The sequence below is a fragment of the Dipodomys spectabilis genome, unplaced genomic scaffold, assembly GCF_019054845.1.
Source record: "Dipodomys spectabilis isolate Male_0828 unplaced genomic scaffold, ASM1905484v1 ptg000234l, whole genome shotgun sequence".
NCBI lineage: Eukaryota > Metazoa > Chordata > Mammalia > Rodentia > Heteromyidae > Dipodomys > Dipodomys spectabilis.
The window spans coordinates 15,033,867-15,061,057 of NW_024870911.1; the positions used below are offsets into that span (position 1 = coordinate 15,033,867).

General features: G+C 36.7%; 1 protein-coding gene across 3 annotated transcripts in view; it reads right to left on the reverse strand.

The window, feature by feature from the left end:
• Slc16a7 (solute carrier family 16 member 7) overlaps positions 1-27,191 on the reverse strand; it is a 144,292-nt gene that overhangs the window by 56,090 nt on the left and 61,011 nt on the right. The window contains exon 1 of one of the 3 annotated variants that reach the window (XM_042698676.1): positions 20,416-20,574. The exons of the other annotated variants lie outside the window; for them this stretch is intronic. The gene's annotated coding sequence lies outside the window, so the exon portion shown is untranslated. Of the gene's footprint in view, positions 1-20,415; positions 20,575-27,191 lie in introns of those variants that run through there. 3 annotated transcript variants of the gene reach the window in all.

A 27,191-nucleotide genomic window follows, 5' to 3' on the forward strand; every position in this document is an offset into this window, starting at 1 on the left:
CCCTGTGTTCAATTCCCCATCACCACATAACCAGATAAAGCCGGTCGTGGTGCTGTGGCCCAAGTGGTAGAGGCTGCCCTTGGGCTAAAGAGCTCAGGGACAGTGCTCAAGCCCAGAGTTCAAGCCCCATGGCTGACCAAAAAAAAAAAAAAGTATAGTAGATGAGTGGGTGGCCATGCCCATGCCTCAATACTCAAAATCAACAGATTACCTTATATAGCAAAGGATGCAATTCATTAAAGACTAAGATACACTTGTTCTGCATTATTCAGGTGGGCCCTAAATGCAATCACATATGCCCTTGCCCTGCCATGCAGAAAATGGAGCAAATTTAGAGACAACAGCACAGAAGAGACTCACACTCAACAGAAGGGTTATGGTAATCTGATCATGGAAGGGAGGTGGAAAGTCAAGTGATCACAGGACACAAAACACCAAGAATGATGACAGCTGCAGGATGCCAAAAGAGGCTTGGAGCAAAGTCTTCCACAATGTCTCTTTCAATGAGTACTAGCCTGTGAGTTGGCCTTAAGAAGGGTGAGATTAAATTTCTATTTCCTTAACACACCCAGTTTGTAGTAATTTGATACAACTGCCCTGGGAAACTGGTACAGTAGTCCTGGTGAATCATTTACACAAGCCATGAACCCAGAAATTACACTGTAAGGATCTCTTTGTAAAAACAATTGCTCAGTTATACACAAACCTCTGTGCTAGATATTCCAGGAAATTCACCATAAAATTGCCAAATTGCTGCACATTCATAAGATAGTACTAAAATCCATACTACTTTAGTTTTTGGAATGAAGATCTGTATACATTCAAGTGACAAAATTGATGAAATTATAATAAACAAAAAAGTAATTGAAGCAAATAAATAGGAAAACATGATCTTATGTATTTGCTATTATCTTCAAAGAGTTGAACAAGGATGTTTAAATTCAACATGTCCACTTTTGTGTACTGTCCATCTTAATCAGTGTTACCTCTACTATTATTCTTCCTTCCCTACCTTCCTCCTCTATACCTTTCTCGTCCAATTTCCTAGTTCCAGTTTTAATGTATGAACATTGGGTATTATGAATGTATACACTTACCATTCCTCTTTCCATTTATCTGCCTTCATCCTTTTTTGGAGACTATATAATTTATCTCTCCATACCCTTTATTCTTCATTTCAGTGGACAATAGTGTTTAAGCCTAAATTCAGAGTCAACTCTGAGATTTATTACCCATGTGTACCTGCAGTATATTGTTTTTGAACTTGATTGTTTTTGTCTTGTTTCTATCATTAAGTACAGGGGGCTCAGAAAGTGTAGACCTCAACCTGTAAATATACCTGATTCCCTCCAAAATAGTTTGTGGTTCTTTAAAAAAAATAAATGCTTAGAATTTCCTTTAGTATGGCTGGGAAGCCATTTATAAAATCATTTTCACCTTTCATATTCAGTGATATCCTCTAGTCAATGTTGATAAATCTGGAATTATATTTAAGAGATTTTAGAGTGTCCATTTCTCAGTTCTCAAAGATTCTTCTAGTGTCGGGTCCTTTTCAAATTTGAAAGGATTAGATCATTAATGGCCCTAGGCAAGCGAAATTCAAAAAAATTCTTTATATTTCCAGGAAGATTATGTAGCTAAACAATGTCTATTCCATTTTTCTATTTAAATGCTTATTTTTCCAAATTTAATAGGAAAAAAAACCCTATATGCTCTTGTAACCCCAAAGAGACGATTCAGAAATATGCCAGAATCTTCTAGAGGATTCTATGAATTTTAAAAGAACCGTAAGTAGGATGAATCGACCTGACCAGAGGCAAGAAGAGACTGGGTCTTTCATTTTATGAGAAGTTTCTCCAAAACATTCACCCTATCGCTGTAGCTTTCCAATAGCAAAATAGCTTATTTTAATTACTTAAAAAAAAAATCCCGGGCAACTGACCACAGATCTCAGAAGGCTGATGTAATAGCAAAAGTCTATTTTGTGTTGGATGTCTATTTTTCTGATTACTCAAATGATTAATTAAAAAAAATTAGGGGAAAAAAATCCTGGATAGACCTAGTTCTATTTACAGCATCTCTCACTCAGTTATCAGCTAAATTCTCCAAACTCCAGGGCCTATGGCCCACCTCCTGTGACTAATCATATGCAGAGTATGAGGAAACTAATGGCACTCTGAACATGCACCTCCATGAAATGGATGAAAATCTTACTGTTACCCACTTGGGGGACAATTACGTGTACCTTTAAAAGCCATGAAAATTACATAGTTTTCAGTGAAAAAAAATGGTGCTTAAAACATGGCAATATCGCCAAAGTTCAGATACACTATTTAAAAATCTATAAAAAGAAAACAGCTAGGGAATATTCTGAAAGAACTGAAGGAAAAAATGTGTTTTATTAATTACACAAATTTGTAATGGTGCCATTATCATATCTTACTGCATAAAATCATTTTAAGTTAATATTGTACATTTCCATAACTTCCCAAATTATGGTTTTATTTATCTTGAAAAATAGGTTGGTTTTAACCCATAGACAACTGACTCAAAATGTTGATGATAGGGTAATAAAAATGGCATCAAAAGCTGTATTATCTAGATGCCCTGCCTAAATTTTAAAGTTTCCACTATTTTGTTTTATATTGTTTTGTTTCCAGGAATACCTGAATAACATGCTGACATTCACATTATAACCATAAAGTATTATTAAATGAATAACCAGAGATGTATGGTGATACATCCACCCAATAATATGTACAGAGAGCATCTCTAGGTAGAACTACAAAAAACACAAACAGCATTTTCTGGTTACCAGTTGCAACAGCATTTGCTGATGCAGGTAAATATCACTAAGCAAGACATCTCATACTTTAACATGCATTTTTTTTTACAATATTATCTAATAACTATTTAAAAATCTGTTGCTAACATTTTGCAGACATGCATCTTGCTCCACAACTTAAAATCTAGGATGCATCTCACTCTAGGACTAAAGTCTTAAAAGAATTAAAAGGCAATTAAAACCTTGAGGGTAGAGATGAGCAGGTAGAATAATGAGAAAGAATGATGGAAGTGATGACATTAAGCAACGTTTTGTAATTATAACCTCTGGTTCAATTATATAACAGTAAAATGTTTACGAAGAAAAGAACATATTTCTTGCTGTCTTTACACTACTCATCAATTATGAAGTACTCACATTATCTATATTGCTCCCCTTTCTGCACCTGTTGTCTATTGCCTGATTCTGATTTGTGTGGCTTGGGGTTTTGTCTGGGTTTTCTGACCAGTTATGTATTCTACTAACGGTTTCAAAACCCAACAATTTGCTGATTTCCAAAGTAGGAGCAGAAATGAAAGCTGAAATCTACAGGAAACTATTCATGAAAAGCAGACCACCACTCAGGATTGTGAAACAACCTCTATAGGAAGAGAGAAAAACTGTGGAATTCAAAATAATCTAAAACAGTACATAGTTTTTTTTCCTTAACACAAATAAGCAATGGTGTCACATCCCAATAAACCTATTATAAAGAGAAACATCATTAAGCCAAAAGGTATGTAAATCAACTAAACTATAGACATCACAGCTCAGCAGCACAGTGTATTTCAGTGGATTATTTACTCTCATGATTCAGGTGCCCAGCCTTTTGAGAGAATATCCTTATCACATCATACCACTAGCATGGGAAAAGATCAAAAATTGAAATTTGAAACTTAGTTTCTACTGAATGTGTAATCAATTTTGTATCAACATAAAGTCAAAACTCACAATTCAAGACATCATAGCTTATCTGGCCATTTCTGCTTGTCTCAGACATATACTAGCTATTGCATATAAGGGAAACCATAGGACCTATGTTTCTTTAGGCCTGGCTTACTTCACTTGATATAATTTTTTCCAAGTCTTTCCATTTCCTAACAAATGGGGCAATGTCATTCTTTCTGATGGAGGCATAGAATTCCATTGCGTATATATACCATATTTTCTTGATAAGGACTCAAATGTTTTTTTCTTTCATGCTATTGTTTCTAACATATTTATAAGGTGTTTTTTTTTTGTTGATTTGTATGTCCCTCCCTCACGGTATAACCCCTGTTTTCACTGTATTTGATGTTGGTATAATTTGTGGAGGGAAAGAGAAAAAACAAATTGTTTAACTAGGGATACAGGTGGACCCACTGCAACAATGAGATCTACAGGACGTTATGTGGAAAAACGAACCTTACAACTTTGGTGTGTAGGGGGTGGGAGGGGGCGGGCGGGACGGGTTCCTGGGGGCGGAGGGGAAGGGATGGGAAAGGGAAACAAAGGAGGCAACAATGCTCGATAAGAAATGTACTCATTACCTTTCCCATGTAACTGCAACCTCTCTGTACAGTATTCTCACAATTAAAAAAAAAAAGACATCGTAGCTGGGAATGATTAGTGTAAGTGAATTAATTAATTTGGCAAATCTAGTTTGTGTTCAAAGGTTGCAGTCCCCTCACACACATCTCGCAGTAAGACCTTACTTACTAACTTCAGATTTCTTTTGGCCAATGGGATGAAAATCACTATCATATAGATTACTTTTAAAATGTGTTTTAAGAGAATTAAAAAGCAATTAAAAACCTTATTAAAGAACAATTAAAAATTTCCAATATGACAACAAAGTCCTGGTTTCCTACAAATACAAAAAATCGTTTGGAAGTTAGCCAGATCTAACAGAACCAGCGTGCTGATCCACAGCAGAATGAAGAAGTAAACATCTTTTGTTATTGTGGTAGTGGTGGTTGTTGGTTGTTGTTGTGAGCCTTGCGACACTGGAGTTTAATGGAGAAAAGAAAAATCTAAGGTGGAGGTGTATTGAAAAAAAAATCCTAAGCTATGTGACATGCTTAGGGATGGACAGCAGCTGATATTAAGCTTGTCAAAGGAGGTTAAGAAAATATCAATGTGCTACTGACAAAATATTTGGTCAGACGTTTGATTGTGACATCCTGAAAACTTTTTTTCTCTGTAACAGAGGCATTTGGGACTCTGGAAAGAGAAATGTGGAGACAGGATGTTAAAGAATGAGTTGGTTGCAATCAGCCATGGTAAGTCAATTATTGTGAGAATCTATATATGTCAATAACATATATTACAGTTCCTTGCTCCCACTACTTATTCTTTCTATAAGGATATACAAAGCTGGGCAGGTTTACACATTCTTGCAATCCCAGCAATTGAAAACATGGAAATATGCCAGGTGCCTGTGGCTCACGCCTCGTAATCCTAGCGACTCAGGAGGCTGAGATCTGAGGATTGCAGTTAAAAACCAGCTGGGGCAGCAAAGTCCATGAGACTCTTATCTCCAATAAACCACCAGAAAACCAGAAGCTGCGCTGTGGTTCAAGTGGTAGAGCACTAGCCTTGAGCTGAAGAGTGCAGGGACAACGCTCAAGCCCCAGAGTTCACGCCCCATGACTGACCAAAAAATAAATAAATAAATAAGAAAGAGAAAAGATAAAAGAAGAAAACACGGAAATAGGAGGTTAGAGAGTTCAAAGCCAGTGTGGGAAAAATTAATGAGGCTTTATCCTAAATATATATATATACATATAAAATAAAATACAACCAAAACAAAAAAAGTCTAGGAGCATGGGTCAAGAAGTAAAACACTGGTCTAACATAAATGCAGCTCAAGATTCAATTCCCAGTATCACAAACAAAAGAGAAAACAAAATACTGAGAAGCTTTTTTGAGTGGTAGTAACCCACAAAGAGGAAATTTCTCACCATCGACATAGGGTGTATTATTTTTCCTTTCTACATCAAGCCTGAAAATGTCACCTTCCATGCAAAGCAAGCATTTTACAGTTTCCTTTTGGTATATTCCAATCACCATCATTATTCTTGTGTGGGGGGTGGATTAATAAAAATTTTTAAAAAGAATTGCTTTGGGCACGAGCATGAAGGATAGCACAGATGGCTACTAAGTGGCCAGCAGGAGCAGAACAGGTACAGAATCCCTAGGGAGAGGCAAGATTCACACTTCCACAGTATGGTCTGGACAAACAAAACATTTCATCTTTCTACACAAAATAATAGTATGCAATTTCTAGAGCTTTCTCTGTATTACTTTCAGGCCCAGAAGAAAGTGAACGTACTGATAAGGAGAAACTACTATTCTATTTACTTAACTTCTTATCCTCATAAAAGATTCTAAAGTTAAGACACTTCCTGAACACAAAACCAAGCCAAAAGCAAGGTTATTAAGCCAGGGGAAATGATTAAAATAAAACTTTTAAAGAGTATGGTCTGGACACTTAAAAAATCTGAGTTTATGGAGATTTAATTAATGGATTTATTTTAATTGACGAGTGAAATTTATGAAAACTGTTCACATACAATACGTTGTGTTGGTATATGGATACATTGTGGAACAGCAAAGTCAAGTTGAATATCTATCACCTGAAAAACATTTTTTTCTGATAAGAAAGAACATTTAGTCTATTGTTTTTCAAATTTCCAATGTGATATATTGTTGTAAACTATAGTGACCATGAGGTTTAATAGGTTTCTTGAATATATTCTTCTTGTCTAGCAAACTCTGTGTGTAGTATCTTTTCTCAAGTCTTTTACAGAATTAAGTCAGACATCAGTAAATACTTTCAGATTACAAACTTGCTGTAGGTATGAGTAGTGAGAGGATCAACGGTGTAGCCTCATACAGACCTGACAAACTCAATTTTTCATAATTATATATAGGCGGTCATGTATCCCATGGACCTGATATAGGGTATGATTGTTTGCATTAGCCTAGAATCAAATGTTTTAAAAATAATTTTAAAAGAATTATTCTACAAAACATGCTGCCAACTTGGATAGATATGAACAGTGAGTACTGGAAATGTTAAATGACCAAGTGATTAGAATGAATCCACTTGTTGGGAACTTGCTTTAGTTGGTGTAAAAACTAGGTCACTAGAGAAATGTCTCCTACGTACAAGATAATAAGGGATAATCATTTAGGCAAGTGATGATTATATGGGTCTTAATTTCCTTATTTTTTAAAACATAGGGCAGAATTAAATATTCTCTGAGATCCTTTATGCTCCCGTTTTTTGAATCAGTGACTCTAAACTAATCAGCTTCTATAGCTTCTCAGCATGTCAAACACAAATTTATTTCTCTACCTGAGGAAAAAATGTCACCATCATTCAAAAATGGTGAGGAGATACATTATATATAAACATCTTTTCCAGCCTTCCTAAAGCTAGAAGCTGCGCTGGGTACATCTTAGTGCCTCAGGAGGCTGAGAACTGAGGATCACTGTTCAAAGCTGGCCTGGGCAGGGAAGTCTTTGAAAGACTCCACCTCCAAAATAACCAACAAAAAGCAGGGTTGGGCATAGCTCAAGTGACAGAGCACATAACTAAACCAGCACAAGGCCTTGAGTTCCAATCCCAGTAGTGAAAATAAGAAATAAGAAGGAAATAAATAAAACCAAAGACCTATAGAAAAGTGCTTTGGTAAGAATCATTGAAAGAATTCCTTGATATAAGCACACAGATCCTGTGATTAATCATTAAATACATGCTCCTGAAGCCAAGTCTTAGTTCCTCAAGAGTGCTTAGAATTTTATTCCATTCCTCAACCACAATTTAGTTTCCATAGAAATTATCACAGAAGATCCTCAGAGAATCTGGTCTATGTGTGAATAGTTTTCATTTGACAAGATTAAAACATTGAAGCATATTTTCACACTATTTAAAAGAATATGCTCCCATAAAACTGAGACAATTTGACTCCATGCTGCAAATCAATCACATGAACATACTTTTTGAAGACAGAGTAAAAATAGCACCATACTTTTGTATATTCAAGAATTTTAAAGAACTAATATGTCAGCTCATATACTATATAATTTTCCTGCTTCCTTGTATCTGCCCCAATGTATCTGCCTTGTATCTGCCTAATACACCCTAACTTATAAAACGTTATATACTACACAACAATCAAATAGAAATCATCTTTATTCTATATTGTTTGATAAAAATATCATGTTCAATGGTATTAAAACAGTCATTAAATATATCACTAAAAATGCCTAACTGACCCTCAAAATGATTGTCAAACATCTATGTACTTGATGACTCTGGCATTGGCAGGGACTATTTGTTATCAGCATTTCTTATAAAGGATCACTCAGATCTAATAATGTAGCACGTTGCATAGGAACATTTTTTAAATCACGTTTTATATACATCCTCCATTCGTGATGGAGATCATCTCTACAGAAGTGTGGCACTGAAGCACCAAGGAACTCACAGCTTCAAGCCCTGGTATTTAGAATTCAGTGTTATTGTTCTGTCACACTGACAGTGAAGTTGGGGCTGAATGGATCAAAATGAACCCTGAGTTAAATATGACCTAGATGGGAGCTACAGCAGGTGCTAAAAGTAAGTCCCTTGGTTTGTGTTTGCTTGTTACTTCTGAAAGACCACCAGACAGAGGCATCAGTCCAAAGTCACAGTACCAAAATGTTCTGTTTTTCCCTTTGCTTACTGCTTAGTATGCTAATCAGGATTGCAAGTTCTCCAAATAGGCAAAAGTAAACAAACCAATGAATGACATACTCTCACCTACAAAATTGCAAGAAATGAAACTATTATGAACCTGTCCTTTGCTTGTTTGTTCAGTTTTCTTCCCACTTTCCTTCCTCTAAAAGCCCACTTTCTTCCATGTTGGGCCATAATTTGGAAGTAAAGATATCCCCAGTGACTCTTGAGCCTACATCATTTCTCTATTTTTTCCAACATTTTATTAGCTTGATTTTCTTTCCACTTTGCCTTCCCTCATACCCTGACACACCAACCCAGACCAGAGCACCACCTGACTGATGGGGCTGCATTTTGCTCCAGTCAGTTCTCTCAGGGTTACGTTGACTGATGCAAGCTGAAGAACTTTCCCCCATCCCAGTGCTTTCTTGACGGTCCTTAATGTTCCACCAGCAAACACAGTTGTTGTTGTTGTTGTGTTGTTGTTGTTTATTCTGCAGCCAACTTTGTAAATCCTGCCTAACAGAAAGCCATGCAGAAGCTGAGACAGGAAAACAACTGGAGTGATCACATGTCAAACCTAGGAACAGTAGGAAGGAGAGTTCTAGCTTCAGTCTTCATCTCAATCAAACCTCTCCTACGGAAAGGATCTGTCTCTCTGCTGTTCTCGTGCAAATCTCTTTGCCAAGAATTATGAATTAAGACTCTCTTGACTTCTCAGAAGGATTCTGCTAAACTAAAGAAGAAAAGGAAGCGCTGAGCTCTTATAATTACTCTCTCACCAAAGTGTTGTTTCCTGTCAAAATCATGAGGCAGTAAAAACACCAGCATCACATGCCCACACCTTGATGTGGGTCCTCCCAGCCTCTGACATTGTAAGAAATAAATGTCCATCCTTTATGAACTACCCAAACTCAGGTGTACTATTATAGCATCAAAAATCAAATGGACGCCAGACACCATTGGCTCACGCCTATAATCTTAGCTACTTAGGAGACTGAGATTTAAGGATTGAGGCTCAAAGCCAGCCAGGATAAGAAAGCCCAAGAGCTTCTTAGCTCCAGTTAACCACCACCAAATCAGAAGTGGAAATGTAGGTCAAGTGGTAGAATGCTAGCCTTGAGCAAAATACCTCAGAGACAGTGTTACAGCCTTTCAGAGTTCAAGCCCCAGGTCTTGCACCAAAGTGGGGAGGGGTGGAGCAGAAACTAGAATAGTCACAGTGGACTGGATTCACTGAATCCAGGAAGGCAAATAAGATTAACTCCTAGAATGTGTTAAGGTGGGGTGGGGTTGTGAGTAGTGATAAGTAACAATAAAATAGTAGTTGTGGACATTGTAGAAGAGATATCGAGATACCTGGATACATATTGTTGGAGAGAAATCAGGATAAAATAGGATAAGAAAATTCTTCTTAATCTTTCCAAATATGTTCTGTTTTCTCAGCAAGGGAATAATATGATTTGTTTGCATTTTAGAAAATTATCTTAGAGTACAGAAGGTGGCTGGAGACAGAGGATAGAGCAACGTACTAGTTAGATTCTGTTGCAGTCAAGGGCTGGGTTTGTAGCTCAGTGAAACAATGCTTGCCTAAATTGTGTTGCAGTAATCTAGACAGGGCAGGACAGAGCAGTAGCCTTCTGAAAAGTCAGATAGGAGAGAGTTGAGCATGATTGAGCAACAAGAACCTTGCTTGAATTTGAAAAGTAGATACTAAAATGCAGTGAAAAATAAGAGGACCAAACATGTGACAGAGATTTGTCCTGGAGAACTCAGATTTTTTTTACTAAGACAAGTTAGGGATAGAAGAAGATCACATGTTTAGTTTGGAATGAGCTCTAGTTAAGATTATAAATGCCCCTGGCATGCCACTGGTATGCCAAGAAGCACTGGATACCTCTCTGAGAATTTAACAAGAGAGGAACAAACTCCTTTCCAGTGACCTTCCAGTAAATTCTCTATTCGATAGGGAGGTTTCTAAATATACATTATATTAATTCATTTTCTAACTTGCTAAAAATCTCTTACATTGATCCAATATATGTAAATGGTATAGGAAATATACAATATATAGTCGTGTCTAGGCAATGAAAATACAGGAGGGAGAGATTCGATTTCTTTGATTCTATTTATTTACTTTGAAAGATTGTGTTTCCTCTCTCACTATGTCATAATTTAATTCTTCAAAAAATTATAGCAGCGCAATAATTCAAATCCTCTTGAGTCGTATAAGAAATGTAGTTTCTGAGCCTTCTGTTTTTCCAAAATTACAAGCTCAATTAGTGGGGGCTGTTCCTAATTGTCTGAAATTGGCTTTTCAAGTATGTTTGCTGTACTGAAGTGGGTAAATGCTATTAGAAATCCAATAACTACTAAATAGATTTCATGAACAATAGTTTACTGTTAAGTACAATATGAGCAAAAAGGAAGAACCAAGGAGCTACTTGACATTGAAGAAGAAAAGAACAGGACTGCATCAACATGCTAAAAAAAAAAAAACAATTGAAATTGTGCTTTAATCAATAAAAATTGAGAGCCTATTCAAAATGCATGTGTCCTCAATATAAAAGAAATTGAATTCTTTTTCATCCAATTAGTGGAAAAGCATAGTAAAAACAGGGAAAAATGAGGTAAATGGCTTTTACCTAGAAGCGTCATAAATCAGAAGCAAACTCTGTCACACGTTCATCACTGACAACATCAATCTGTGCAATGACTCTGCTGTCAGTTTTAGGTGTGAAGCTTCATCATTTCAGATACAAGAAAGCCACGAGCCATATTTTCCCCAAGAGACACTCAGGTACACATACTCATGCTGTTACCCTCATAAAATTGCTGACAGTCTGCCTGAAGGTCAGTTGGCAATGGAATAACAGAAATTTTAAGTTTTAAACAGAGTGTGTGGAGATGGATTTAATAACTGTTCATCCTGCATTGTGATTCATGGGGAAATCGGAGACAGGCTGCAAAACTCACCAAACACACACATGCTTAATAAGTAAGGGTGTGACACAGAGTGTACAGAAGTACCGAATAACATCAGAACTTCTCACCCCAGGTCACTTCATTCTGAAGAAACAGCTTTTTTTTTTTTTTTGTCGGCCGTGGGGCTTGAACTCTGGGCCTGGGTGCTGTCCCTCAGCTCTTCAGCTCAAGGCTAGTGCTCTACCACTTGAGCCACAGTGCCACTTCCGGTTTTCTGGTGGTTTATTGGAGATAGGAATCTCACGGTCTCTCCTGCCCGGGCTGGCTTTGAACCGCGATCCTCAGATCTCAGCCTCCTGAGTAGCTAGGATTACAGGCGTGAGCCACCAGCTCCCGGCATAGAAATAGCTTTTTAGAAACGATTTTATACCAAGCCAGGCAGGGTGGATCAGTCTCTTCATCCTAACTATCTCAAAAGGCAGAGATTTTAGAGGATCACACTTCATGGTTTAACCAGGAAAAAAAAAAAAAAGATTTTTAAGAACATCCCAATCAATAAAAAGCTGGGTGTGGTGGTACATGTCTGTCATTTCAGCTATGCTGGGAAAATAAATAGGAGGATCATAGTCCAGATCAGCCTTGGGGATAAATGTGAGACCTTATTTAAAAATATCTATAGTGGGGGTGGGGCGGGGGAGTGTAGTCATGGAGATGGGAGGGCAGGGATGGTAAGGGAAAAACAAAGGAGGAGGCAACAATGCTTAATAAGAAATGTACTCATTACCTTGCTCATGTAATTGTAACCCTTCTGTACAGTATTTTCACGACAAAAAAAACTTATTAATAAAAATATCTATAAGCACAATATGGAATTACAAGTCAAGTCATACATCTGCCAAGCAAGTGTAAGATCCTGAGTTCAGGCCCCAGTACTGCATAAATAATTATTTCATATCAAAGAAGCATAATTTATGCATTTAAAACCCTCTACAACTTTTTAAAAATCACATCATATATCCTATTTATTCAGACTAGGGTTGATTACAAAATAGGCCACAAATGTTCCCTTTCCCATATCTACATCTTTAGTTCCTTTTTATATTTACTCTGGAGATTGGCCATGTGACTTGCTTTAGTAGTTCTCTCAGCTCTCATAACCAAATACCACAGGGCATGTGGCTTAAGCAGTGGAAATTTATTTCCTCACAGTTCTGCAAGCTAGAAGGACAAATCTGGACATTGACATGTTCTAGTTCTGGTTAAGACTCCCTTCCTGTGGGCTCAGCCATCTCTCCTTGGTCCAAGAAAATAATAGGACACTATGTTGGAAATAAACTTACAACTTCTGCGGGGTGGGGGTGGAGGTGCAGAGTCGGGGAGGAAGGAAAGCAGGAGAAAACAGGGAGGGGGTAACATTCTTCAAAAAGAAATATTCTCATTACCTTACTTATATAACCGTAACCTCTATGTACATCACCCTTACAATAAAATAAATTTTAAAAATACTAAGAGAGAGTACATACTCTGATCTCTGTCCTTAGGAGGGCATTAATCTCATCAGAGCAGAACTCGCCCTTAGATCTAATTACCTCCTGAAGGCACTCTGTCGAAACACTATTGAGAGCTATGGATTCCCTCATATGAATGTGGAGAGAATATAAACACTTAGTCCATAACACTGTGGTCAATGACTGAGAAAACAGTAAACACACAAGTCGATGCTTGCAAACATTTGTGCATCTGAGGCTGTTTTCTCTTGCCAAGTCTCAATGATCTGTACAGACCACTCATCCTATAAAGGAATCCAAAACAGCCCATCTTGTCCTGCTGACATCACCCTTGCAGAGTTAGACTTGTTCAGTTGTATGTGAGATAGACTGAAAGCTGAGGACTGGCATTGCCACGGTCTGAGACAAATATAACTAAGTCTTAATATTTTAGAACTCTCAGCCTCTCAAGTGTACGTGGAATCTATCCTCTGTTGTCCCACATCCAAGTCTGATCTCAGATGTTTAAAGATCACCTGAGCCACGGCCTTCCTAAATAGACCCTTCTCTCTGTAGCATGACTTAAAAATCAAAACCAAAAAATAACGTAGAGGTACACAGATGTACACAATCCCATATGTCAAATTATATGCGCAATACATCTTGATCAATGTCACTTCTTCCTTTGTTCTCCCCGATGAATTATAAGCATGACTCACATATCATCTGTTGGATTCCACTGCAGCTCTCAATAGACTGGGATCTTTGCCTAGATTCTGTTCTCTTTTTATTTGGAGCATAGATCCTTTGCCTTATTTCTGTCACCATCTTCTTTTTTTTTATTTAGTGACCTAAATACTCCATGGAATTTCGCCCTAACTTAAACAGTTCTACTAGTAAAAAGCATTATGTACCAACACAGTTCTGAAACTCCTTTTACTCTCCCTACTTGACAAGAACTTTCAAATGTCAATACTAGTAAATATATAACCTGAGGTTTCAGTGTACTAGAATACAAATGGTCACCTTAAAGAGTTTCATCATTAAAATTCTCTCAGAAAAAAAGAACACTTCATTCTATGCTTGAATTCAGAGAAGAAATAAATACCGTGATATTTCCTTCATGTTTGCCAATCTCCCTTTGGATTATGAGACAGTTATTCAAGTCTCTATCATAGAATAAGTATAGCACGTTTGTACTAGTGGTATAAAGACAGAACCAGATGCATTCCATGCCTTCACACAGTGCACATTTGAAGAGAACAACAAACAAAGAAAACAATTCATACTCGAGGAAGCTGATATCAGCTGCCAATAACAAATAGACAGAAAATGAGACAAACACATTTTTGGACCTCTCCTCCAATATGCCACACATAGGATAGAAGGATAGGAGAAGAGTTAACTCAGGATAAACAATGACTATGATGGATCCTGAAACAAATATTTTAAGGTATGTATTTTCTCATCCAAACCTAGTCAGGAAGGGAAGGCCTGTGGTCATAACTAGTACACAAGGCCGTGCAGCTAACCAGCATGAGGAGATCACGAACACACTTTGGTTGAGTCTGAAGGATAAGCATGATTTGTTTAAGTGACAAGAGAAGAGAAAAAGGACCCAACAGGAATATCTGTAAATATGTTTGGCAAGCAAAGTGATAGAGAGGTCACAGATAGATAGCTGATTCTCCCTTCCAGTCAGACGTCAATGATACCCCTAGAAATATCACAGCCAAGTCCAAGGGGCACTCAAGTCATTAGAACAACGGGTATACAGAATGTACACATGAAAGTGTTTCATCCTGAAAAAAATCTTTGGCAATATTAAGTTCAATGTCTCAGGCAAGAAATAAATAATGTGATATTTCCTTTATGTTTGTCAATCTCCTTTTGGATTATGAGACAATTATTCACTAACTCCATGACTTCTAGCCCATTCTAAGGAATACATTAAATTATTAATGAAAAGCATTATTTTTGCTGATCAACACTATAAGCAACACAAGGCATCACTTTACTGAGTTAGGTGTTAGTTTGTTCAATACCATGGGATTCTTATCTTTTATAACTAGTCTCAAGAAACAGCCAAATCTCTTTTTCATGGAAAATATTATTTTATATTATTTTTTCAAGGTTAAAAAAAGATCAACTTTAATTATGCCAAACTGCCACACAATTTGGGGTAAATATTTTTTATACCGAGACAGTAAATTCTAAAAATTCTATCCAATAGGTCAGTTTCCTTACAAATGAGAGTATTACACAACAGAAGTCATCCTGGCATGCTTATTATATTGCCCAGAAATGTTATGAGTCTTGTGAGTTAGTTAGCAATAAAAGCAATAGAAAATATTCTTTGCCTACAATCTAACTCATGTCTTTTATGTCTTATAGTGAAGAAATCAATGGCTTTGGTTCTAATAGCTGATGAAATCCCAAACTACATTTGAATGAAAGTCATTGACTATTGCAAAATACATGTACAGCATTGTCTTTGGACAGAGATTGCTCAGACTTCCATCTAGATAAAAACATATGTAGGTTTTTTTATTCTTACATAACAATTTTACTGTTGTCAACCACACGATTAGAAGTGAATCAAATCCATCTTCCTGCATCAGGCAATGTAGTACTCCAACCATTTTAGACTTGGTCATCTGCTGAGTTTAAGTCAGCCAACAGATAAAGCAATTTTCAAAATTTACAACTGCATGCCATGCCTCTACTGTAAGCATTTGATGGCAAGAAATGTGAAAAGAGAAGACCAAATGAAATAGCTAACTAAAACTGATAAGAAGGGCAAGAACAATAGTCATCCTTACTGACAGAAACAGAATGGACACAGAGCAGTAAAATCATGAACCCAGGAGCCCAGGAATGGAAGCACCTGTCAATCAAACAGATGTTCACTATTTGGGCATCTTAAAGGATTTTAAATGTTTCATTTGAAGTGCAAGATGAAAAAAACCTGTTGTAGATGTAGACCTGGTATTGGTGTAGGCCTGTGGTTCACACCTTCAACCCCTTTAAGGTAATTAAAAAAAAATAAGAATATGTGGGACAATAGTTTTTGTATTAGAATCCAGGGAACACAAGAAGGACTTTCCATCAAAAAGTGTATGGGACTACTCAATCACATAAAGACTAGACTTCTAGTTTCCTAGCAATTACAGGATCTGGGACCAAAGGATCACTCTTGGGATTAAAAATATAGAGTATAATAAAGCTGTGTATATCCTAAAATCATCAAGTTCTCTTCTAGGTAGTCACATGTGTGCCCATGAAGAGGAAATAAGGAAGTATCTGTAGCATCACAGTATATGAAGGTTTAAAAATAACAGAAACACTTTAAATATGCATTAACCAAGAGGATGGATAAATTCACCTATTCATAGAGTGATAATACAAGAATTAAAATGAATGAGCTAGAAAATATCATTAGCCAAAAGCTAAGGCAAATCAGAATTATAATGACACACATCTTACTGTGGGTAGAATGACAAGAGAGATTGTGAAGGAAAAGCAACTGAGTTGATGGGGATGAGTATGGCTGCTATGGAGTACAGTGTGGAAGTGCCTCAAAACATTAAAAATATACCTACCTCTTGATTCATCTATCCAACTTCTGGATAGAGAGAGAAAGAGAGAGAGAGAGAGAGAGAGAGAGAGAGAGAGAGAGAGAGAGAACATGAATTCAGCATAATGAAGTAATACAATAATAATAACATATACAGTATTATTATTATTGTATTGTAATCACTGTAATGAAAACAACTTGGAGCATTTTCATGCTCATCAGTGATGAAGAAGGAAAGTGTAAAAGAGAGGATATAGAAATATGAGTATGTTCAAAGTATACAATATGAATATATGGAATTACCACATACCACAAAACTTCCTCATATCATCATCAACATCCTCATCATCATTATCATTGTTGTCAGTCATGGGCCCTTGTCCCTGAAATCTTTTTGCTTATGGCTGGAGCTGTACTATTTTGAGCCATAGATCCACTTCCAACTTTCTGGTAGTTAATTGAAGATAAGAGTGTCACAGACTTTCCTGTCAGGGATAGCTTTGAACTGAGATCCTCAGATATCAAGATCTCAGCCTCCTGAATAGCTAGGATTACAGGTGTAAGCCACCAGCACCTGATAATGTCTGATAATTAAAAAAAAAAAAAAACCTTAAAAGAAGGATGCTAAAATAAAGGCAGAAAAACATGAGGAGAATATCCTATGAAGATGGAGGGGCTTGGGAGAGGTTTTCCTTTCATAAGCTAGAACAAGCTTTGATCTAGACAAATCTAGAAGAGATAAGGAAGGATTTTCCCTCCCCTAAACTTGTCTAGAAAGGACAACCCCGCTAAGATCATGATTTCAGACTCTAAGACTCCACAACTGAAAAAGAGTAACTGTCTGTTGTCTTTTTATCACATAACTTGTGGTACTTCGTTATGACAGCCCTAGGAAATGTTCTGGTAAGAATTTATCAGCTACAGCATCAAGTCTGATATCCATTCATATTCTTCTCACACTAAACCAGTAAGAGAAGCATTATTATTTTTATAGCCTCCTTTTAGAGCTCACTTAACAGGAACTTATACCGGTTATGTGATTCACCTATAATTTACATTGCAAGCTAACTGAGCTGTTTTCCCATATCTTTGCACCTTCAAATTGAAAGCATTTCTGCTTTCTTTCTCTCCCATGTAGAGAATCTTAATTCTTGTGCATTTGTATATGGAAAAAGTTATATTAATGAAGTAAGCCAAGCCCAAAGAAACATAGGCCCCATGGTTTCCCTCATTTGCAATATCTAGTATATGTCTGAGTCAAGCAGAAAAGGTCAGATAAGGTGATGTTAGGGAAATGAACCCTAAGATATGTATTCAAACGTTTTTTTTTTCTTTCATGAGATTGTTTGTAACACATTTATAAGATTATTTCTTTGTTGCTTTGTATGTCCCTTCCCCACAGTATAACCCCTGCTTTCACTGTATTTGATCTCGGTATAATTTGTAGAGGGGAAGGGGAAAAACAAGTCGTTTAAATAAGGATACAGGTGGACCCATTGCAACAATGAGAAGTACAGTTGTTATGTCGAAAATGAACTTCACAACTTTGGAGGGGGCAGGGAGGATAGGGGGGTGGGGGAGGATGGGAAGGATAAACAAAGGAGGAAGCTACAATGCTTGATAAGAAATGTACTCATTATCTTGCCCATGTAATTGTAACCCCTCTGTACAGTATTTTCACAATAAAAAATAAATAAAAATTAAAAAAAAAATATTTATGGTCACTCCCATATTAATATCTATGGTTAAACTTGTTTAGTAGTTTATGAATGATATAATGGGCTAAAGAGCAGAGGAGAACTCTGATACTAACTTTATTAATGTACTCTGGTTAAGAAACTGATAAATCAATATTCAAAAGCAACTAGCTATTAATATGTGCAATTGAGGTTCTGAATAGGATCACCTAGTGCTAAAAGATGAACTGAAATGTATGCCAAAAATAGAATAAGAAATCAGTGTCCAAACTTATAAAGAGTAACACGGTCTTAACCAGTAAAGCCTTAAACATGGCTTGTTTCAGTATTTTGTTATTTGCATTCCCCTCCCCAAATTAGAAAAATGTATATACAAGATGCAGGGCACTGAAATAAAATACAGTGAAAACAGGGGTTATACCATAGGGGAAGAACATACAAAGAAAGAAAAAAAACATAGTATATTATAAGTACCAATGAGATGTACAAGACACTTGGTTGAAAACAAACTTTATAACTTCAGGGGATGAGGGGAAAGAGGAGTTGGGGAGGTGGGGAGGGAAGGAATGGTAGGGAAACAAAAAGGAGGAGGTAACAATGCTCTATAGGAAATGTACTCATTACCTTACTCATGTAAATATAACCCCTCTGTGCAGTATCTTTTATGTATTAAAAATAGTAAATAAAAAGAAACACCTTATAAGAAAATAATTCTGTTTGTTGTTTTTGTTTAATCATGTCAAAGAATTATCTTCAGATTCTGCTTCAAGTTTTAAATGGAAAATTCTTTATGCTCATTTGCAAACTCTGATTTCCATCATATTTTAAATTTGCTCAGCTAGTGAAACTTTAGCCATCCATTTTAATTATGAAATCTCAGCTCCTTTTGTAAACAACATAAACACACCTAAACAATTCACCTATAGATAGAGAATAGAGTTATGATGACAAGGGTGAATCAGAAAATATTCTGCAATTAAACCTTAACTTCCATGCCTTATCGAGTGATATATCAAAATGTAAATATATTAAGGAATAAAAATACCACTTCCCTTTCAAAAACAACATGAACCAGGGCAAGTAAACTATTGACTCTTTTCCTTCCTCAGTAAATAGTGACTGATTCTAGTCCAGGGCTCCCCAAAGCTGTGGTTACTTCCCCTCCCTGGATCTAGTATCTCATTTATAACAGTTACTCTTCTAGGTTCCTACCAGCTCCAAATTTCAATTGTAGAATCATTAATCATTTGTCTGACATTTAATTTTAGTTCAGGAAATATAAAAGCTGAAAACTACATATGCAGTGCCAAAAAAAAGTCTGTGATGTTTACTTGTCTTTATGACTTCAACCTTGGATACTTGTCCAATAAAAATCACAGAAGCCAGACGCTTTAGAAAGAACCAAAACTCTCCACTTTCATCTAATTTGTGATCTAGTGACTCGAGCAATGTATTATTTCTGTCAATGCCTCAATGCAGAATATCATTACTCTGTGAATGTAGGTATGTATGTAACTTTAGAAACATCTTTAGCTAGTGAAGCTACAATTTTCCTGAACAGGTCTTTAATTACACTGAAATTAAATAGGAATTATCACCTGAAATTTAACTGTATAACTTCATAGCTTGTCATAATACTATCTGAAATGTTTCAAGACAAGTTTGTCTAAGCCCAATTAAAAATTGTCTTTTACTATTTTTTAGTGAACTACACACACCTATTCATAAAACATAACAATTTAGAATGTGAAAAATAAGGCTTCTTGTTAGATAAAAACCAATGAAAGTTTTAGTGGCTAAAGATGCATTCTTAATTTCAAACATTCAGTGTTAAAGACTTACATTTTTTTTCCTTGATAGCAAAGACCTGGCAGATTAAATAATGAACTGTAGTTATTATAAATAATTAGGGTTAGTATGACTTTCAGCTAGTTGGATTAAAAACCACAATAGTTTTTTAAGAGCATTAAACAATTCTCTTTTCCAAATACAAGCACAGAATCTTTCATTAGCATTAACTCAGTACACTTCAAAAGTGCAATCTTTTTTTAATGAGACAACTTAATAGAGATTTTCCTTCTTCTAATAATTAGCTTAGAACATGAAATCAGATTACATTAAAAGAATACAAAAAAGTCACATGTCTACAATCTAAAATTTAGCTAATATGAGTATAGTTCATATCATTTTAAAGTTACCTGCAAGGAGAGAGAATCAAGTGGAGTTTGTGACTTTCCCAGGGCTCAGAGCTGAGAACAGAAGCAATTGATCATTAACTTTTAGCCAGAAGCAAACTTGCACACACGTCTCCAGAGATACTCTGCTTTGCCCTTCCTTCTCACTTCTGTCAAGTAGGGAAAAGGTAGCCCTCTCTCTTCTCCAAGAACTTGCTTTGACATGCACAATTAGTTCAGACTTTTTGCAGTGTAGCGTAAACTTGGCTTAAATTATATCCTGGGTCAAAGAAGGTGACCGCGTCTGGCAGTCTGAATTACCAACTTTAATCTGTGGATTTTCCTTATCTGAATTTGATGTAGTCACATTTTCAGGTGCATTTTCCATCATGTGATTTAATGCCATATCTAGAACACACTGGGAAAGTACTAGACAGTACACATTAATATGTCAGTGAAATCTGAACAGAATCAGAAGTTACAAAACTCAGAAAGTTATGATGGATAATGAAGAGGTCCAAGGTCACATGTTGAGTCTCTTGGGGGCCAGTGTCTGATTTTGTTGCTTGATCATCTATGTGTTCATTACACCCCTTGTCTGGCCGTTCCATACATGCATGTTCTCTATCACAAAAGGTGTCCGAGCTAAGAGTATGAGAATGAATATGAAGGTGGATCCACAGCTCCACCTTAAATAGTTGAATAAACTATGAAACCACCTTGGGAGAAATAATGAGCTATCATCTACTGGAGCTTCTCCTATTGTAGGTAGGCATTTGCCACTTATTACCTCATTCTCTAAACCATGTAAGATAGACATTAAGATAAATATTTTAAGTATGAGGACACCAAGGGTTTAAGAGTTTCATTTAATTATATTAAGTCATACCAGTGGGGAACATCGGTTTCTTGATTCCAGCTCTGGTTTGTCAGGATCTAAGGCCCATATTCCCCACCATTAAATCACAGACTAACGTCTGCATGATTTGTGTGTCAGAGACATATGATTTCCTCAATGGGAGAGCTGCAATTAGTTATAACTGAGCATTAAGCAAGAGCCGGTTGTAAAATATGCTTCCCAAAGATTTTAACAAACTCCGCTTCTTGGCTTAGGAAAAGGAAGTAGTGGGCTTTTTGTTTGTTTGTTGTTTTGTTTATTTGAGTTAGGATCTCCTTTCATAGCCCAGTCTGGCTTCGAATTCATCATTATCTTGGTGCCTCATCTGCCAGAGTGCTGAGACTACAGACATGTGCAACCACAATCAGCTAGCAAGCTCCACTTCTAAATGTTTACAATGATTATAATAAGCCAGTAATAACAAACACTCTAGAAATCTGCTCTAATTCATTTAACCCAATAAAGGCAATGGCTCTGTATCTTCTATAAAAACCTAACATTTAAAACTGAAATGAAATGAACACAGAGGGAGAATTTTACCTCAGATTAAGTTAGACACAGACTGAGTTTGAACACAGTGGGAGGAACTGTACTACGGATTTTAAAATTCTATGTCGTAAAACACCTGGCAATCAAGATGAGATGCCTTGTTCCTGAAAACTCTTCAAATCCATCTTCATCCCAATAAAACCTAGTGAGTGCCTGGTAGTCAGTGTCAAAGGACAGATTACAACAATTGAGCTTAATGGGCTTAATTGTTGTATTTTCGATTTTCCCATCAGGCAACATTTCACTCCATAAAACAGAGTAAGTGTTTGCATGGGTTGAGCTGAAAAGGTTGTCTTTATAGACAGAGACCAGCTGAAGAAAGCAGACACACAGAACTAATAGTAATATATTTTTTAAATTGGTCATTTCAAAGTTACTGTCCTTGTAAAGTGGAAAGTCAGAGACAAGAACACTAGGAAGATAAGCAGGTGGCTAACCTGTTTAGTTTACTTTGCCTGCTTTATGTAAGGATTAAAACAAGAGGGAGTTTCATGAATACACCAAATGTAATGGACCTGCTTGGGAAATTTAGCTGTTATCTCTCTAATCTCGATTTGTCAGTTCAGATAAACAGCTTAATTTCTTCTCTGTGACTTGAAACTACAGGGTCTCGAACCCCTGGGTATTACCCTGCAGGAGCATGAGTGATTCCATTTTGATTTTGAGCCTTATCTGTTGGGAACTGGTACAGAAACTTAGCTTAAAGCAAGGTCTCCTGTGATTTTTTTTTTTGCACTCTCCAGAGTTCATCTCATTTGCCTCGGGTTAGAATTATGTATGCAATGCAAGTGATTATTCAATTAACATAATTTTACTCTGGGCTCGTGGATATACCTCAAAGCAGCTTCCTTTTTTAATATCACATTTAGTAGTAGCAACTTTTGTTTTTTTATTGTCAAGGTGATGTACAGTGGGGTTACAGTTACGTAGGTAAAGTAATAAGTACATTTCTTGTTAAACTTGTTCTGCTTCCCTCACGATTTCTTTAAAACACAAAAAGATTTTTTTCTTAACAAAATGAACAGCAGGAAACAGAAATGTGTTGGGAAAGGCACTGAGATGTGGTGCACATAAATGCAGGAAAGAAGTGTGAGTGAATAAAAAAAAAAGTAAAGGCAATTAAAAAAATAGATTCTTTATTAGCTACTTTATATAATGAAAGCACAACAATAAGTCTCAGTTGTGTGCATAAAAACGATTGTCAACATTAGTAAGTCAACAGGCCATTAATAGCACTATAAATGTTAACTCTAAGAAGATCTAACTTGAATAATTTGTATGTTTGCTTACTATTATTGTATGAAGTTCTGAAATTAGATGAGAGAAGAAATACAAATATGTAGCTATAGATGCATAATATGTAAAAAAGTATTTAATCAGAAAACAATTTTATGAAATCCTTAAAGATTAGAAATGCCAGATGAGGTTTTTGATATTTATTAGTTTCATATTCATTTTGCATTAGTTTGCCATTGAAATATTAAATCTTTAAAAATACCATTCCCTGGTTGAAATCATGAGACCATTAAGTTACAGAGCAGACTAGGAATGGTTAGAGCTCTAACTATAAATCATAGCCTTGCTTTCTAAATGTGAAATTTATTTTTCTTCCTATAAGGTTTATTCCTACTACTAGGTAAAGCATATATTTTCAACAGATCTATCAAAACCTCACATCTCTACCCAAAGAAACAGGTTATGGATTGATGTTTACTGAAAAAGAAAAAAAAAATCTAGTAAATAGAATTCACTTTAACCTACTACTATTGTAATCACAGTACAATTGTCAACAATTCTACTCCTCCCTCCCCCCCAGAGTGGGAGCCTGAATCCTGGGTCTTATTCTTGCTAGATAAATGCTGTCACTGACCTATTCCCCAACTTTTTTTTTTTTAATTAATAAGAAATGGGCTTGGTAAGAAATGTACGCATTATCCTGCCCATGTAATTGAAACCCCTCTGTACAGTATGTTCACAAATAAAATAAAATAAAATTAAAAAAAAAAAGAAATGGGGCTGGGAATGTGGCTTAGTGGTAGAGTTCTTGCCTAGCATGCATGAAGCCTCAATACCACATTAAGCAGAAAAAGCCAGAAGTGAGCTGGGTGCCAGTGGCTCACGCCTGTAATCCTAGCTACTCAGGAGGCTGAGATCTAAGGATCGAGGTTCAAAGCCAGCCCAGGCAGAAAAGTCCGTGAAACTCTGATCTCCAATAAACCATTAGAAAACGGGAAGTGGTGCTGTGGATCAAGCAATAGAGCGCTCGCCTTGAGCTGAAGAGTGGAGGGACAGTAGTGCCCAGGCCAGAGTTCAAGCCCCACGACTGACAAAACAAAACAAAACAAAACAAACAGAAGTGAAACTGTGGCTCAAATGGCAGAGTGCTATCCTTACGCCAAAGAAGCTTAGGGACAATGCACAGGCCCTGAGTTCAAGTCCCAGGATTGGTAAAAAATAAAAATAAATAAATGAATAAATATATACAAAAGAAAGAAATGCATCTTGGTTATGCAAAAAGAATCATATTATTGAAGTTGAGCAACCAAGATCTTTAGGATGTGAGATAAACAGTTGTATTGGTTACATGTACCTTTGAGAAAAGCAAAGCCAAAGCAAAACAGACCTGCTCGCCAGGCTCTTGGGGAGAAAATGGCTGGAGGTGACTAACCTTCACCAAGGTTACACAGTCTCCAGAGAAAAATTCAGAACTATGAGCATGCAAACAAAACGTTTTTAAAATCCCAGGTTCTAAAATGTTTAACTATTATGGTGATAGGAAGGAGGAATATAGATATGTTCGAAGGAAATTTTGATGAACCTCATGTGTATCTTTATAACGTGTTAGTCTACATCTGAAACCCAACAATACATTCTCGTTTGTTTGTAATATGCTTCCAAGTTTCACACAGTATTTGTACATTTCCCTTGTGAGATTTTGATGACTTTTTGAATTCAGACTACCAAGGTAAAAGCTGAATGAATGTGTCAGTGGCATCTGAACAAGTCTGAGAACTTCCACAGGGGTGGGGGTGGGGGAACAAAAAAAACTCAGGTGTATATTTTGGGTGAGAAATTACTATAAGTTCATCCGAAACCACAAAAACCAAAAGCCTCACAAACATAACAGGAATTTTCTATTTCATTGTTTTGTTGGTTGTGGGGCTTGAACTCTGGGCTTGGGCGCTGTCCCTGTGCTCGTCAGCTCATGGCAAGGCGAGCACTCTACCGCATGAGCCACAGCACCACTTCCGGTTTTCTAGTGGTTTATTGGAGATAAGAGTCTCAAGGACTTTCCTGCCCGGGCTGTCTTTGAACCGTGATCCTCAGATCTCAGCCTCCTGAGTAGCTAGGATTACAAGTGTGAGCCACAGGTGCCCGGTGGCGGTGGTGGTTGTTGTTTTTTGTCGGTCGTGGGTCTTGGTGGTTGTTGTTTTTTGTCGGTCGTGGGTCTTGAACTCTGGGCCTGGGCACTGTCCCTGAGTGCTTCAGCTCAAGGCAAGAACTCTACCAGTTGAGCCAAAACAGCACTTCCTATCTCATTGTTTTTTTAAATCGTGGTATTTCCCCCCATTTTCTTGGAATGACTACTATAGTCTTAATACTTGTTGAGGAATAGTGACTGATTATATTGTCTGACTTTTAGAATTATAGCTCAGTGTTAACTCACAGCAGGAGAAAACACTCTAAGTTTATTCTCTGAATTGCTTACCTCTCAGAGTTAGGATATAAAAAGGAATCCTTTTGTGCTTAGTTTTGATGCAAATTAAGGGACGTCTCTAGTCCAATTTGTATTATAAAACAATTCTTTAAAAATTTTAACACAGGACAAGAAAATATAATGGGGATATATACATCTATACATATATGTATGCATATATACTCTTATATGCATACATACATATATATATGTACAAGTATATACAAGTATCCAATACTTGATATATATTTATAAGTAGATAGATGACAGACAGACAAATAGACAAATAGATATGCAAGTATTTAACAGTCAATAACCATAGCTCACTAATAGAGTAGAATAATTGGAAGGATGATTTGAGTATAGGGAACATTTAACACCCTTTAAACCAGATGTGGTGGTTCAAGTCTGTATTCCCAACATTCAGGAGAGTAAGGTAGGAGAATCTCAAGTTCTAGACCAGTCTGGGCTGCACAACAAGACTCAAGACACAAAACCAAACAAAAGCAAATTTTCCTTCCCTGACTGTTACCCAGTCAATAGTCCTGCCCTGTTTGATTAATAGAACAGAAACATGATCAGACAGAGTGCTCTTGGATTACTTCTCTAGCTCAGAAGCAGTGATTCCATTTAGCTGCCATCATTGAGCTCAACTGTAATCTACTAAATACACCAAGATTCATCCAGTGACTCAACATCCAGTCTGTTGGCAACAATGTCTCTCTCCCTGCTTTCTAAAATCAACGTGAGCAATTCAAAATGGAGGTTCTCCTTCTAAAAGGACTCAAATCTCTTTCACTTCATTCCCACAGGTAGCATGTAACTTCGACGTAGCAGAACCCCAATAGATATAATCTCAGCATCTAACTTCCAGCTCATATTCCACATGCACCACTCACTTAAACACACACACACACACACACACACACACACACACACACACACACACACACACACACACATACACACACACCAGTTTGGTATGATATGTTATAAAACATGATCCAAGATGTAGTTTCAGTCTATTACTATTATCAATACTTACATGGGTATTTTTATTTGCTATGGCTTTGGCTTTTTACTGACATTTATAAAATAAGAAGCCATTACTTATCCTGGTTCTTAAAACTACAAAGACATTAATCATTACAACATGAGTAAACAAAGTTGAAGAAAACTTTAAATCTACTGGCATCTTCTTTCCAAGTAGGCTTATCGTGAGTAAACTTTATTCCTCAGTCATTTATAAGATGTTTTAATGAAGCTTTTTCCTGTTAAGGTTTTTTAGATAGTTATTATTTTATTTTTCAGGCAGCACAGGTGTCTGAATTCAAGGCCCCTCATTTGATGACACAAGCACTCTATCATTAATTTGCCCTGGCAGCTCTTTTTCCCCCCATAGGTTGTTTTTCAAAGAGTCTTGCTTTATGCCTGGTCCAACTTTAGGATTGTGATCCTATTTTATACTTCCTGCAGGAGCTGGGAAAACAAGCTCAAGCCACCACTTCCACCAGTGAGATGGAGTCCTGTAGACTGTTTTGCTCAAGCTGGCTTGAAATCAAAATCTTTCAGATCTCAATCTTGCACATAGCTGCACACCAGGCCTGTTTCCAGCTATTGGTCGAGAAAGTTGTGAACTTTTTTGCCCAGGTTATC